Genomic DNA, 15,264 nt, shown 5'->3' with positions numbered 1-15,264 from the left:
GAGAAAATACAGTGTCACCGAGTTGGAATTCGCCAGTGTACTATTTTGCGTAAACAAATTAAGGTTTTACTTATTGGGAGCTAAATTCACCATCGAAACGGATCATGCAGCATTGATACACATCATGAAGAATCGATTGGTAAATAACAGAATACACAGAGGCATTCTGCTCTTACAAGAGTATGATTTCCAATTTCGATACATCAAAGGGAAAGACAACATAATAACTGACGCTGTAACACGGGACGAAGATACAGGAAAAAAGGAGACAATTACATTACATGTGGGATTGAATATATTGACACAAGACGAAGGGATATTTTCGTTAAATGAGATAAGGACCGACCAGGAAGGCCTAGAAGAAAGAGAAAAGAGAAGAGCAGAGCTAGAAAACGAGATATTTTTTAAGAGAATAGACAGAAAGAATTGGCAGAAAGAATCATCAAGAAACTACACGAGGAAAATGGACATATTGGCAGTAGAAAGGTATGGCTTGTATTTAGGGAAAACTACATCAGTCGACAAGATTACCGCATTGCAAAAGAGATCACACAGAAATGCGAAGTATGCCAGAAATACAAGAGCAGGAATTTTAAAAACGAAAATATTGCAAAGAGCATTGTATCCCGGAACAACCTGGACATTATAGCCATCGACATGTTAAGCGATCTAATTGTGACCACGCAAAGGAACAAGCATATTCTGGTGATGGTGGATGTGTTCTCAAAATACGTAAAATTATATAGTTGCCGCACCACAAAAGGGGAAGAAATATTGAGAAAAATAGACAATTTCATCGCTACGGTAGGAACCCCAAGAAAAATTTTACTAGACAATGCAACGTACTTCCGAAATGATCGTTTCAAGGGACGGCTTAGAGAACGGGGAATCGAGACGAACTTTGTAAGCATCAGGCATCCCCAAAGTAATCCTTCTGAGCGATTTATACAAGAGGTAACGAAATTTCTTCGCATTGCAACGGATGGTCAACATCGGCGATGGGACAGAAAATTGGGAGAAATAGAGATGTACCTAAATTCCATGCCAAGTACAGTAACGAAAGAAACACCAGAATACATCATGAAAGGCGTCATGCCGATAAGACCGTGGGAAGATCCAGAACAAAGAGAGTATCGACAGGTTATAGAAACCGTTCAGAGGAGATTAAGAAGAAGCAATGAGAAATACATCCAGAGACAGGGTCATAATAGGAAACGAAGACCAGTAACTTTCCAAAAGGGTGACAAAGTAATGGTAAGAGCATTAAGAGTGTCAAATCTTCAGACCGGTATTTGCGCAAAATTGATGCCTGTTTTCGAAGGGCCATACATAGTAAACAACGAAGATGGAGTAAACAGCTATGAGTTGAAACATATGGATTCTGAAAAGATCAGAGGTATTTATAATATCCATGATGTATATAAATATCACGAATGAAGATGTAAATTTGTATAAAGTAGATAGTAGGATAGGATAATACGTAGCATAAGTACAGCTAGCATACAGGAAGTGCGTTTAGTTTGCCTCGAGAAAATTTAGTTGCATAAATTGATAAATTTTATCAATTACAAAGGCGGGGATTTGTTGTACTTTTGAATGTCCATAAGCAATAAAAAACCGATATACAAATTTTATTACTTAAATAAAAATTAAAATTATTGATATTTCATAAAGACACGGGCATATAAATTTTCAAACATCCTGTATAAGACAAAATATATATTTTAAGTTGTTCGAAGAATTGTTCATTAGGCCTCAGAGACAAGACTTTCAAATATTATCGATAAGAAATTTAAATAAGTCGGTTATTGTGGAATGGATTTACCCGGAATAAAAGTGTATATAGAAAGTGTTTAAACAATAGACCGGGATTTGCGGTGGTTTTTCTCCCCGAAAGATTATATCGGTAAAAGTTTATTAACAAAAGACATTGAATTGAGAAACAGGTATCGTTTGTAGCTATTAGTAAGAAATACTTGTAAAGCAGATAGATTTAGTTAGAATAATTAAAGAAGGTTGTTTTCTGGAATTACCCGAATGACGTTTTATAGAGAGAGTTGGTTGGTAACGATATACGTCACAGAGGTGGATGATTTTTATTGGTCAATTTTTGAATGCAAGGAGGTTGGTTTTGGCTATGAGATAGGAGAGAGAAAAAAAGGTTGGTTAGTCAGTTTTAGTCGTCCAAGAAGGAAGGAGCTCTGTGATTTGTGTTTGTTTGAAGTTCCGAAGACGTAATTTACCGGGTGTGTTTATTTGCTGTGTAAAAGCTGACCAGTGTGAGGAACGGGGTACAGAGAGATAGAAAACCAAAGGGTATAAGAATATTAATAGCAGACGAAGCCGGAAACATTTGGAGTTCTAAACAGGCGCGGAGATTACTTTTTTTGTATATGGCTGGTTAGAAATGACTGAGTTGATAATAAGTTGTTCTTTGCAGCCCATGGAGCCCTTAGCGCATCCTTTCTGTTGAGGCTCTATGATTATTATTATTATTATATGTTGCCGACTACTGAAAGTAGCTTGAAATATAATACTCATAATTAAACGCCTGCTTCTATGATTAGAGTTAATTATTAAATCTTCGTACTGTGAACTGCTTTCTGCGAGACCCATGAAATAAACTTGATCAAATATATAAGTTTAAATCATTGATCCTATAGAACACAGTTCGGCATTGCTACGCTTCTACCCATAAATCCATTGTCCTTGTCAACGAGGAAAGTTCAATGATTTATCTCACTCCCTCAATAATTTAAATACCTGCAAAGAACAGCGTCATATCTAACCAACATCTTACATCTTCCCATTTCCATCGAACATAGTTTGAAATTGTCTCAATTAATATCCAGATAACTTTAATAAAGAAACGAAAAAATCCAATGGCATTTTCTTTCTAGCAAATAATGCTTAAAGACACAATAATTATTGCTGCAGATTGATTTTACAAATTAACTGATAAAAAGATGAAGCGGGTCGAAGAGTAGCTAAAATTGGTATAAAAATGTGTAGTGTTTATGTTTATATCTTAAAAATACTGGAAATGGATCAGTTCTTGAACATATTTTCTACAGTTATAAAGATATCTATTAAATGTTGAAAATAGCTCACAAACTTAGATATAAAAGTTACAATCATTATTTTTGCCTTATTTCAACTGCTTTAACGCGCAATAGGAACTCAATTAGATATATGAATTAGACACTGGTTCGATTTCGAGAATTAAGTGATAGAAAAACAGTAACTCACATTGGTAAAAAAAAAAGAATCATAAATTTGCTTTAAAAATACAGTTTTGGATCCGTTATTTGAATACATTTGTAAAATATTGAAATATCCTCTTGAATAAAAATTATATCTACAATTTAACATATTTGGTAGGAATACTATTAGTCATTGACTCCGCGTTTTGTAAACTGCTTTATTCAAGTCGCACATGTTAAACTCGATCAAATAGACGAATTCAACTGGTGTGATCTTCATAAAACAAGCCGAAAATTATATCAATGCCATAATTGAAGACATGAGTTGATAAAGGTGCTATGTCCATTTTTTTCAAAAAATGACTTATTTGTATATTTGGTTACCTAAAGTCGTAATACAACCCCTGAATAACTCAAGATTCTAAAATTGTTAATAATAAGGATTATTTTAATTGATAAAGGTACTATGTCCTATGACTAAATACCCTTTTTTATTAGATAAAGGTGCTATGTCCATATTTAAGGATAAAAAAGTCTTTAAAGCTCAAAATGACTTAAAATCTGGCCAGGTAATGCCCTCACCACATAAGCAAGGGCATCACAAAAATCAAAAAAAAATATCCGATGAAGTAATAAACTGCATTGAAAATCATATCAAGCAGTTTCCTTCAGAAGAATCACATTATTCTAGGACTAAAAACCCACATAAAAAATACCTTTCCCCTTTATTAAATATTAACCGACTTCATCAACTGTATATAGAGGATTGTCAAACAAAAAAGCTCGAAACTAAATATTTCGTAAAGGCCTCTTTTTACAGACATATATTTGAAACAAGGTTTAACTTATCTTTTGGTGTACCAAAAAGTGATACTTGCAGTTTATGCGATGCTGGACAGAACTCTTTAGAGCACTCGAATAATTTTCAACTTGCTTTTGCGCAGCAGAAAGTTGACCGCGAAGCAGTAAAAATTTCCAAAGAAAAATGTTACATAACAATGGGTCTTCAACAAACGATACCTTTGCCAAAGCTATCAACGTCAAAATCTTTTTCCTTAAGACAAATGTGGCTATACAACTTTGGAGTCCACTGTTTAACCAGTTCTGGTCATAAGTCCTATTTTTTTACATGGACTGAGGATATTGCCAATAGGGGAAGTAATGAAATAGCAAGTTGTTTGCTACGATTTTGTCTGCTTCTTAAAGAAGAAAATCCCCAAATTGATCATTTAATAATTTGGTCAGATCAATGTGGGGGACAAAACAAAAACTTCTCCATTATTAACCTTTTTCAATACCTAATATTAAATAAAATATTTAAGATCATTGACCATAAATTTCCCGAAGTTGGTCACAGTTACCTTGACTCTGACAGAGACTTTGGAAGAATAGAAAAGGTTTTAGAAAACATCAGAATATTTATATACCAGACCAATATCGGGAAATTATTAGATCTGCGAGTACCAAACAAAGTGTATGCCTTAACATGGAACATTTTTTTTATTGCTTTGAAACTCTACCTGCAAAACTTCATTTAAACAAAAGACTCACTAATAGTCTTGACCAAAAAATAAATTTTTGAGATAAAGTGAAGTGGCTAAGAGTAAGTTGTTTTGGAAAATACTTTTACAAAACTAGTTTAGATCCGTTTACCCCATTTATGGAAGTTGACTTACAAAAAAAAGAGAACTGATAGTACAAAGTAATCAAGTTGTTTTACAAAAGTTACCTAAATGCGGTGGTTTGACTTCTGAAAAAATTTCAAATCTACAAGATCAACTTACGTTTATTCCAGCAGAGTATAAATGGTATTATGATATTGTTTTAGAAGAATGTTTGAAAAACCCTAAGAAAAAACGTAATTCATGTTAAATTTTAATGTTTCTGTGTCTTTGTTTATAAATTTTTAATGTATCTTACTTTGCTTTTGTTAATCTGCAAATAAAATTTAATTTCCAGATTATTTAATAGTTTTTTTTATTATTTTTTTAAAATTTAAATACAACATAGGTGACATAACACCTTTCTCTACTCAAGTTTATACCAACATCTGCATAAAATGTTGGTTGATTAAGGTGCTATGTCCATTAAAATTAAAATTACTAAAAAAGTTTAAATTCTAGAAAAACAAAAAATATTATATAAAAAAGTACAAAACGATTCTAATCTAATAAGATATTGGTAATTTTTATAAAATTTATTAAAAAAAATATATAAGTGAAAACGCGTTTCCTTCAATTACTCAATATCTGAAAAAGTGGACATGGCTTCTTTATCATCTCATGTCTTCAATTGTCTTCGTTAGAGAAAAATTTAAGAGCTTTCTCTTTTCTGTAGGTGGAGCTCAAAGGACTCAACAAGTGCTTCAAAATTAATTCTAAGATTTGAACGGAAGCGTTTGTTCGAAGAAATCGTGGCTAAGATATGTAAAAATAATGACTTTTCTTTAAAATTACTGTTATGGATCGGTTATGATGTAGGTAAAATATGTCAACTTTAAAGATACTGTCGGATTCTATGTTTGACCAGCAAGCGAGAAATATGTGTTTTAGGCACTAATTTATCGTGCTCGTTAAATAGTAATTATTGAAGTAAATTTAAAAGTAATTAAGTATAAAAGTCAAAGTAATTTGTATACTGAATATTGGAATCGTGAGTAGATAAAATATACTTTTTTCATCTATTTGAATTTAGACGTTTAAGTAAATCACTGAACTTAGTTATAAGTATTATCCAATTTCTATGAACTGGTATCACAACGAAAGTTGTAAAACAGCACCGGTTTTAGTCGAATTTTAAATCCATTCAAAAGATGTCATCTTCCAGTCAGCTACCACAAAATGCATCATACTTAAAAGCAGTTAGTCAACCACGTAGTATATTAATTCCAAACAGAGATCAAGCTATTCTATTTAACACTTTAGAGAATTGTACAATTAATGACTATCTTGAAGGATTGAGTCAGCCTATAGAACCAAAAAATATAATTTTCGCATCCCGTATATCAAACGGCAGAATATGCATATATCTATAATATAAAAACCTAGTAGATAAATTCATAGCAGAAACAAAGAAGATAATAGTAAATGGAAATATACTAGAAACGAGAAGATTAATAACGCCATGAGTCCGCTTAATTTTGTCCAATGCATGTCCAATCATACCTTCTAACTTAATAATGGACGAAATAATAAAACTAGGTTTAAATCCTCTCTCAGACATATCATACCTACGGATAGGGGTAACCAATCCTGCCTTCAGTCACATTCTAAGCTTCCGAAGACAAATTTTCGTTCCACCTTTTCCAGTCAACTTTGTACTGCCTGAATCTTTTATTATCGAGTTGGAACAAACATCGTACCGCATATTTATAGCCCAAAACGAAACATGTTTTAACTGCAAATTAACTGGACACCAGGCAGCTAATTGTCCAAATATTTCACCTTCTAATCATCCTTACAATGATAGTGCAATGCAAACAGAAATGAGAAAAAATTCATCAATAAATCATACTCAACAAGATAATCTACAAAATACTCCCACAATCTCAAATACCACTTCCTCCACACTTAGTACGTCTTCTCAAACCACATTACAAACAGTAGCAATCCCAAATTTATCAATAAATCAAACCGAACAGTGCTCACTACAAAATACATCTATACATTTGACCACTTCTTCAGTTAATACTACAATCGCAACACCTACATCGTCTGAGTCATTCCCTAATACCCAAAAACATAAATTAACCTTACCCAAAACAAGTCAACACTTACCTCCAAATAAAAATACACATATCAATTCTCACGAACCCCAGATAACTTCGAACAAAGCAAGCGGAAAAAGAACCTTAGAAGATGCAATAAAAAAACTAATAAGTATTTTTGAAAAATTTAAACGTAGAATGAAAGAATACATTATTACTGAGGGCCGAAAGTCCCTGAAAACTTCTAAAATGTTTATTTTAATGAGTTACAGGGGTGAGAAAAAAAGAGAAAATTTAGTGTGATTTTTAATTTCAAATATCTCATTCAAAAATACTTCTTGTTTATTTTAATGGAATTTCGGCCCTCGGTAATAATGTAATCTTTCATTCTGTGTTTAAATTTTTCAAAAATATTTGTTAGTTTTCTTATGATTCGAAAAAAATGATTGCATTTAAAAAGCATTGGCCCGAAATTTTGCGCATACGCTCTTAAGAGATACCAAATCTCCAAACATTACTAGAACCAGTTAGAGAATATGTAGAAAGGGAAAAGCAATTGTTAAACTTCGATCAAGTAGTGGATCTATTCGAAAAATTAATAAGGATCAAAAGACATAATCAGCGTAACAAAATTGTACTCAGAAGACTCTCATACACTTATAAAGTTTCTATCGGAATTACATCCATACTAGATCGACAAAAGAATGAAAACCAAAAGTACCTTTTGGTTTTCTAATTCTAGGTGAATTCCTTCACCTAGAATTATCGTTGGGGATCTTAACTGTCCAATACGATGTGGGGTTCCATAAAACTCAACCCGAAAGGAGGAATTATAGAAGATATTATAACATCCCAAAATCTGAATCTACTTAACGACGGAAGACCAACCAGATTCAACATACATAATGGCTCATCGGCAATTGATATTTCTCTGTGTGACCTAGTTCTGCCCACTACGTTAACATGGGACGTTCTACCCTACTTATATGGTAGTGACCACTACCCCATTATATTTTCTTTAACGCATCAGAAAACCACAAATATCGAATCGCCTATCTTAAAGTGGAATATTAAAAATGCTGATTGGACTAATTTTACCAAACAGATCAAACAGAACATTAACCAAACCAACTTTACATCATCAAACGACATTGACAAGTTTTTAAGTACATTTTTTTAAACCATCACAGCAGCCGCAGAGACGTATGTAAAAAAACAAAAATTTTAAAGAAACATAAACCTCTTCCGTAGTGGACACGGAAAAGCTATCAATAGAATAAAACATCATAAAACAAACGAAAATATAACGGACTACAAAAAACGAAGAGCTGAGGCAAGATACATTCTAAATAAGAATAGAAAAAAATCCTGGAGAAAATTCATCGCATCTCTAAATACCTCTTCAAGCATAAGTACAGTTTGGAGAAACTTAAGGAAAATCTCTGGAAAAAACCAACCATATAAGATTCCTTTTCTAGCAAAAAATAACAAAATAATTAATGATAGAAAAGAAATCGTAGATATGTTAGCAGACCAATACGAATTAAATTCCAGTGATGAAAATTACACTGATAATTTTAAAATACATAAAAACAACGTAGAAAAAAACATTTTAGAACTCGACGGACATGAGATTCACAACCTTAACGTTTTTTTTTCCTTCATAGAACTTGCTGAAGCCTTAAACTCTTCCAAAAATTCAATCCCAGGACCAGACGGTATCCCCTTAGCATTTCTACTACATCTACCAGACAATGGGAAAAATTTATTACTAGACCTTTATAATTTTATCTGGAGTAACCAGGTTTTCCCATCAGCTTGGTCCGAAGCAACAATACTACCACTTCTTAAACCTGAGAAATCCCGGACATCGCCTGAGTCATATCGACCAATATCTTTAACCAATATTATATGTAAAGTGTTAGAGAAAATAGTAAATAAAAGGCTGAGATGGTATTTAGAACAACAAAAACTCCTTATTCTACAACAAACCGGATTTAGGCAAAATAGATCCACTATAGATAACCTAATAGACTTAGAGTCAGGAATACATGAAGCATTTGCAAATAAGCAAGATTGTATCGCAGTTTTTTTTTGATATTAATAAAGCTTATGATACTGTCTGGCGATACAATATCATATCAAAATTGCATAATTGGAATATTAGAGGCAATTTGTTAAAATTTATTTCCAATTTTCTTCAATCTCGCAACATCATAGTTCGATCAGACAACGTTAACTCAGATAAAAAAGTTCAAGAGAACGGAGTACCACAAGGATCAGTTATAAGCTCAACTCTTTTTCTAATAGGCGTAAACGACATACTCCAACAATGCTCACCGATTGTTAAAGGAAGAATTTACGGTGATGATTTAGTTTTATTTGCCAAAGAAAAAAACTCTACATCTATTCAAAAACATTTACAACAGACAATCAGTTAGAATAATGGTCTAGGACTATAGGATTACAATTTTCACCGTCAAAAACTAAATTTATTTTATTCACATGAAAACATAACACACTAACTCCACATCTGAAGCTATATAATCAAACCCTCAGTTTCACAAATAATATCAGATTTTTAGGTATGGTTTTCGACCAAAAACTTTCCTGGAAAAAACATACAGAAGAACTTAAAAAATCATGCCAAGCAGGATTAAATTTTATGAAAACTATTTCCAGCAAAAACTGGGGAGCAGATCAAAATACACTATTACAGGTATATAAATCTTTAGTTAGATCCAAACTCGACTATGGTGCGATAGTTTATTCATCAAGCAAAGTATCAGTATTAAAAACATTAGAAACTGTTCAAAACACAGCTATACGAATAGCTACAGGTGCGTTTCGACGTTTCGAACGACACCAGTTGAAAGTTTACAATGCTTAACAGGAGAACCACCCCTAAGTTTACGATGCAAACACCTTTCTCTCTCATATGCTTCTAAAGTAGCTAGTAATAAAGAACACCCTACTTATGCCAATACGTTCACAGATCGATTTCAAGACACTTTCTCTACAACAAGACTAGATCCACCATTTTACGAAAGGGTTAGAAGAAACCTTTATGATCTACATCTCGAATTTCCTGAAATTCTCCCAATAAATTTCCTAACTTCTCCACCTTGGTTAATACCAATTCCCAACCTAACTAACCTTAGAATATATAAAAAACGTGAGACTATAACAGACTTGATCAAACAATCATTCTTAACAGAAATGGAGACTTATAAAAATCACTATAAGATATATACTGGCGCATTCAAATCTTCAGACGGTGTTGGTGCAGCCATTCTCACACCCATTACATCCTTAAAATTTAAATTCAATCCCATTACTTCGTCATACAATGCGGAGTTGTTTGCAATATTACAAGCACTTATCCACATAAAAGAGTCGAAACAGTCCCCGCCTCTCATAATAACCGATTCACTAAGCTCACTTCTCACTATCAAACGTTTGTGTGTGTATGTGTTGTGTGTGTGAACGAGAGATGGCATTAGACAAAAAATCTGTTTGCCACAGAAAATTGTTATAAGGATGTTTAAATTTTTTATTTTTTAATCGTTTATAAACTTAATTAGAATATTATATATAGATTTGTCAGAATAACATAACATATTGCTGATGTTAACTGGTAGGCTAATATTAAGATCAATTAAACCTAAATATAGGCTTGGAGTCTGTTCCCTATGATTAGGACAATCTAAAAATAAGTGGTTCAAATCTCCGACAGATTGACCATCACAGGGACAGAAAGGAGTTTCATAGATTCCAATCCTATGCAGATGCTCTGGAAAGAAGCCATGGTTAACTTTTAGCCGGGTTATTAACGAAGAATGTACTTTATTGTAGTTAAAATAAAATTGGGAATATTTTTTGGTAAGCATGGATGAATAGAAAAGTAATGGTTTCTTGAAGTCTTCTGAAACTCTTTATATTTTGACATCCATCTTTCCTTGCCAATATTCCTGATAATAGAAAAAGATCTTTAAAGTAGAAAAAATTTGTAATATCGGATATCTCAGATGTATTTTTACCATACCATCGACTAATTCGTTTCCAATTACTCCATTGTGTCCTTTAACCCAGAGTAAAGTAACTGTTTTTTCTGTGAATTTTAGATCATGTAATAATTTTTTGATATCAAGTATAATGGAGTTTTGAAAACTATTAAATGGATGGCTACGAATAGCTTGTAATACTTCCTGAGAATCTGATACTATTACGATGTTCTCACAATAATTAGTGACACACCAAGTTAGTGCTTTCTGTATAGCAGCAGCCTCGGCTGTAAAAATAGAACAACATTCAGAAATTCGATATTTCTCAACATAATTGCTGTTTGAAACAAAAAAAGCGAAACCAGTACTTTCAACAGTTTTTGATCCATCTGTATAAATTATTGTTAAATCTTTCCCTAATTTGCTTAGTATGGATTTGAATATCAGATTAGTTAAAGTTGGCAAGTCTGAATAAGAGGGCATTATAATGGTTGGTTTGTCTATCAGAGCTTCAAAGTCTTGTACGTAAAAAGAAAATTTTGGTAGCTGTAATATATAAGATTGAAATGATTTCGTATCGATAAAAGATTCTGCAAGAGGAGGAGAATTTTTTATTCTCCAGTAGGAATTTGTTAAATTTTCTGTCAAAAGTAAACCTATTTTGTGAACCATAGTTGTATTAAACGATCTGTATGTTATTAGACGTTTGTTGTCTAACATTTGCCTACGTATGTGTAAAGGTGGTTCCTGGGCTTCTGCTGGAACTGCTTGGTTTGGTGAAGACATCATAGCTCCTAGACAAATTTTTATTGATTTAAACTGTATTCTCTCAAGAGTTAATAGATTTGTTTTGCATGCTGAACCGTAAAGAATACAACCGTAATCCAGAATGGATCGTATGTAGGATCTATAAAACATTAAAGAAATATTTTAATCTGCACCCCATCTTTTTTTAGAAACGAAACGCAGAAGGTTAATTCCACGCTCGCATTTTTGTTTTACGTACTTTATATGGCTGGACCACAAGAGTTTTTTATCTAGGATCAAGCCTAGATACTTATACTCTTCTGCTTAGGGGAAATTATAATCACCTATCTGGCATATTTAATTATGTAAAAAGTAAGAAGACTGCATACTTGGGGCACATTATACGAGGAGAACGATACACTTTTCAGCAACTGATACTCGAAGGGAAAATAGAGGGTAGGAGAGGTCTCGGACGTAAAAAAATGTCATGGCTGCGCAATATTCGACAATGGACAGGAATCCACAGCTATGAAATGCTTCGCAATGCTGCTAAAAACAGAATTATTTAATCCTGACTATTTAACATCTCACCTGACAAGACGATGTACGGTGGACGCCTACGCAGAAATGCATGGCACCTTAAGAAGAATCTGGCATTTGCGTGTGACTTTTTGTCTACGTCTAGTGAAACATACAATCGAAGATTTTTCTTGTGATATACTAAAACCCATTTGTTTCACCCACTTATCTATGTTACTAAAGCTAAGTTTTAGATTCAACATACAAACTTCATAGAATTTATGGCTGGTATATAAACATATATCGTCTGCATATTGAATTATTTTGCATTTTTCATCCATCAAACCATGCAGATCTGCAGTATAAACATTAAATAATAAAGGACTTGGAATTGACCCCTGTGGGAGACCGTTATATAATATTCTTGGACCGTGTAATACATTTCTATGGTCCCGTAAGTATATTTTTCTATTCACATACAAATTTATTATATTTACAGATAATATTTTATTAATACCACATTCCCCCATTTTGGAATATAATATATTCAAATCAACCACGTCATATGCACCCTTTAAATCTAGAAACAAACATAGCATAAATTATTTTTTTGAGAAACAGAGTTGTATATCCCTAGCTAAATGTATGAGAGCATCAATGGCACCTCGACCTCTACGAAAGTCATACTGTGAGTAGGGAAAAACTGAACTACTTTCAATAAAATGTTCTAATCTAAATTTTATAAGTATTTCAAAGGATTTTGTCCCACATGATAAAAAAGAAATGGGTCTATAAGATGATGGAAGTTCTGGGTTTAAGTTAAATTTGAGTAAAGGGCATATGATAATATTTTTTAAAGTATCGCAATATTCTTGTTTCAACCACCAACTATTAAAGATTTGTAACAGAACATCTTTGGTATTTGACGGCAATTTGTCCAATATCTTATAAGTAAAACCGTCTAAACCGGGGGCTGTATTTCTGCTTTTTTTTTTAGTGCGAAATCTAGTTCTGAAGGAGTAAAAGGTTTTGACATGGAATCTATACCAGTATTAAAACGAAAAATTTCTTTAATCCTACCAACATTACCAGAGGCAGATGAAGGTGCAAGTTGGTCTACCATCTGTTTAATGAGATTTTCAGAAAGTTGAGGTTTTTTGTTGTACTGATAGTTATTGGAAATTGATCTGACGGTTAACCATATTTTTGAGAGAGGTGTGCTTTTATTTAGACTATTTAAAAATGTATTCAACTACTTTTTTTCTTTGTTTTAAATAATCGTCTGGTTTGGGCTGCTATATTTTTATAGTTTATGTAATTATTATGGTTACTTTGGGTTCGATACGCTTTCAAGGCTTCTGATCGTTTTTTTATTATAAATGTACATTCCTCATCCCACCAATAAGGCCTTGGTATTGAAGGAGTAAAAGGTTTTTTTATGGGCATAGATTTGGAAGCAGCTAGAGAGATAGTCTGAAAGAGTAGGGCTGTTTTCTCATCGTTCAAAACATTATTAGATGATAAAAATATGGATAATTGTTTTTCTAAATCTGTCTGAAATAGCTTCCAGTCAGCGCGGCAATCGTTCCATTTTGGTGATGGATTAATTAGGAATGAAGAAGGATTAATTTTAAGCTCTATTTTAATAGGAAAATGATCGAATCCCAATGTGTCGGGTAAAACTGACCAGTTTATACGATTTTTTAATGAGGCTGAGGTGATAGTCAAATCAACGGCAGAATGAGTACCACTCGCGGCGATTCTAGTAGGTGTTCCGTTATTTAGAGAAACTAATTCGAGAAAATCCATGCTTTCGACTAATATTCTACCATTACATTCATCCGGGATTGGACCCCACATGTAATGTTGGGCATTAAAATCACCACAAAAAACTGTTTTATTATATTCGAATTGTTTAAATAAATGTATCCAATCAGCCTTTTCTACTCTGATGTCAGATGGTTTATATATAGATGCAAAAGATATATTAATTTTGTTAAGTAAGACTGCACACACTTCTATTCCGGTATTAAAATTATAGTTAATGTTAATTATTTGATAATCAATGCCCTTTCTTTTCGTGTATAAAGCCTTCCTGGATGTAACTATAAAAATGGATTCGTTACAACCATATCCGTGTCTTGGCAGAATTTGATCACTCTTTCTCCTCTTTCGTTTCCTGTGATAAGATCATATATCTTCACAACATTTTCGACTGCCTTGTCCTATTTTGGCGTTTAAATCGCCCAAGTTAATGGTTAATTTTTTTCAGTTTTATGGAAACTTCTGGAGTCAGAAAAAAAGTTTCTATTTATTCGTCACTAGATTTGGATGTCAGTGCGTAAACTTGAATGATGTTTATATTAGAAGGGAATTAATTTAATTTTTCATGACACATCTCTGTCTGTATTTCTTGTTAAGGCATCTCCCGAATAAATGATAAGGTCTTCGTGTATAATTATTACTCCAGAATCTAGCTATCTAACTTGTAAGCATTGCAGAAAATGATTTGCTATCTTGTCTGCTTGGTACATGTTTCAAATGTTCCACTTATCGATTTTTTCACTTAAGGGACATTTATTGGCTCATCGGATGTCTCGGGGGAGTCTTATCGTCCTCTCCCAATTAGGGAGTGCTCGGTACTTATCGCCATTTCTTTTGGAATTTTTTCCTCTATCGCCAGGATTATGGTGTCCTGGAGATATCTTTACGGATCTTTTATGTGGTAGTCATCTCGTGGCTTTTAATAATTCAATGCGGTTATAAAATGTAGCTCTTCTGACTTTGGATCCAATTTGTCAACTTGAGAGTAATCGAATGCCCTTCCACTGTCCGTGCTTCCACCCGTAGCTGTTTACGAACAAGTGGGAGAATGCTTATAACAATAATTGTTTGGTTACTAGAGTTTGTAGTAAAAGTAAATGAAGTGACCCTTCTGCCCTCGGAATCCTAATAGCCATTCGGGGTCAAAAGAAACAAGAGTTAGCCAAGAGAGATCGATAGGAAAGATTAAAGACATTTTACTCAAGACAAGTTGAAAAAGAGTAAAATGTAAAGGTACTTATGATCTGCAAGGTGCGTTTTA

This window comes from Diabrotica undecimpunctata, chromosome 11, assembly GCF_040954645.1.
Source record: "Diabrotica undecimpunctata isolate CICGRU chromosome 11, icDiaUnde3, whole genome shotgun sequence".
In the NCBI taxonomy this organism is placed as follows: Eukaryota; Metazoa; Arthropoda; class Insecta; order Coleoptera; family Chrysomelidae; genus Diabrotica; species Diabrotica undecimpunctata.
This window is presented reverse-complemented; position numbering follows the sequence as displayed.